The sequence below is a fragment of the Cyprinodon variegatus genome, unplaced genomic scaffold (genome assembly GCF_000732505.1).
Source record: "Cyprinodon variegatus isolate N-32 unplaced genomic scaffold, C_variegatus-1.0 Scaffold931, whole genome shotgun sequence".
NCBI classification, from domain to species: domain Eukaryota; kingdom Metazoa; phylum Chordata; class Actinopteri; order Cyprinodontiformes; family Cyprinodontidae; genus Cyprinodon; species Cyprinodon variegatus.
The window spans coordinates 115,155-116,653 of record NW_015151384.1 but is presented as its reverse complement, the minus strand read 5'-3'; the positions used below and the strand labels follow the sequence as shown (position 1 = coordinate 116,653).

Genomic DNA, 1,499 nt, shown 5'->3' with positions numbered 1-1,499 from the left:
TATTTTTTTATATGAAATGCAAAATACTTATATATTTTTTTATAATATTGGTACAGTTACTGCTCTAAGTGGGTTGCTCTGTCAGCTAAAGGCATGTTTTACAGTCTTTACACTCCGTTTAACAAGGAATCAATTACAAAATTAGTTAATGATTATTTAAAAAAAAAAAATCTGTTAATCTGATTAATTGTTTCAGGCCTATAAACCACATTAACTTACATTAACAAAACATTTGGAGCACATAGCTATCTTTTCTATTGATTTTGATTGTTATAACCATATGGTAATCTTATTGATCTTTTTCTACATTTTATTTTATAAACTTTACTGTAAATGCTGCTTCAGAGTTCCGCAACTTTGCTTTTACAAGTAAGTCTGGAGTGGAAGGTCTATGAAAACATCCTGTAAATGAGAAGCACCTATAATTTGATTATTGGGTGATAATGATACAGAGGAGGGTTAGGGCCACTGAAGAAAAAATAAAAAAGTTTACTGATTTTTAGATTTGATTTCAGCATAATATGAGAAATAAAGTCAGAATTCTGACTTTTTTCTCACATTATCCTGAAATAAAATGTAAAAATCAGTTGCCCTGATCGTCTTCCGTATGATGATGACGGACTGACTGTGCATTACCTTTATTTACACATCTAAACCGGATGTGACCGTTGTTGCTCTGGGTTACTTGTACAGATGCAAGAAAACGCAGCTTTTCGGAGATGAACAGTGTAATCCACAACGATGAAACATTTAACGAGTTAGAGCAGGAAAAGTGCGGCCGTCTGGAGTCGATCCTGACTAAAAGATGCACTTGTTCAGTCACATCGTGCAGCTAAAGTTGCTTTCGTTTTCCCCAAGCAGGCAGAAAAGGTTGAAGTGAGCAGTCCCCTCCCCCGGCTCACAGCGCTTCTTACCAGGCTGGGCTGGCCTCCAAACCACATCCCTGACTTTACTTCAGACCTATTCAAACCATGACAACCGATTCTAAAAAATCCGAAGCTTCCATCGAAACGGCTGAGCGCAGATTATCACTCCAATATCTCCAGCTTCCTGCTCTGTGAGGCTCTGCAGCCACAGAGTTGGGAAAATGTTACCGTAAAAAGTTACATTTGAAACGCACCAAAGCGCTACGTACCTGTCGATTCACGCCATAAAGCAACAACTACAACCCCGTTAAAGCTTAAGGTTTGAAATTGATCAAGTTTTACTGTACATAGTGACAAAACCCACTCCTAGCGGGAAACGCCGCGTGTGATTGGACGTTCACTTTGATAGACAGCTGCAACGCACCAATGAAAAGCTTCGTAAATTGTCAAAATTGTATTTCATTCAATGGATGTTCGGGTTCAGGAAATAAAGTTTCTGATGAAACATAAAGCCTGTTAACTGTCCCGTTCATTTCCTTATCTATTCAGTTTATTTCTATAGTGCCAATTCACAACACATGTCATCTGAAGCGACTTTACAGTTCACCAGATCATCCAGTTAGATTGATTCAA

General features: G+C 37.9%; 1 protein-coding gene across 3 annotated transcripts in view; it reads right to left on the bottom strand.

Annotated features, from left to right (window-relative positions):
* The window catches only part of bbx (bobby sox homolog (Drosophila)), a 36,868-nt gene extending 35,667 nt beyond the window's left edge, over positions 1 to 1,201 (bottom strand). For all 3 annotated transcript variants that reach the window (XM_015398367.1, XM_015398368.1, XM_015398369.1), the window contains exon 1: positions 1,136 to 1,201. The gene's annotated coding sequence lies outside the window, so the exon portion shown is untranslated. The remainder of the gene's footprint in view (positions 1 to 1,135) is intronic.
* Between the last annotated feature and the right edge of the window lie 298 nt (positions 1,202 to 1,499).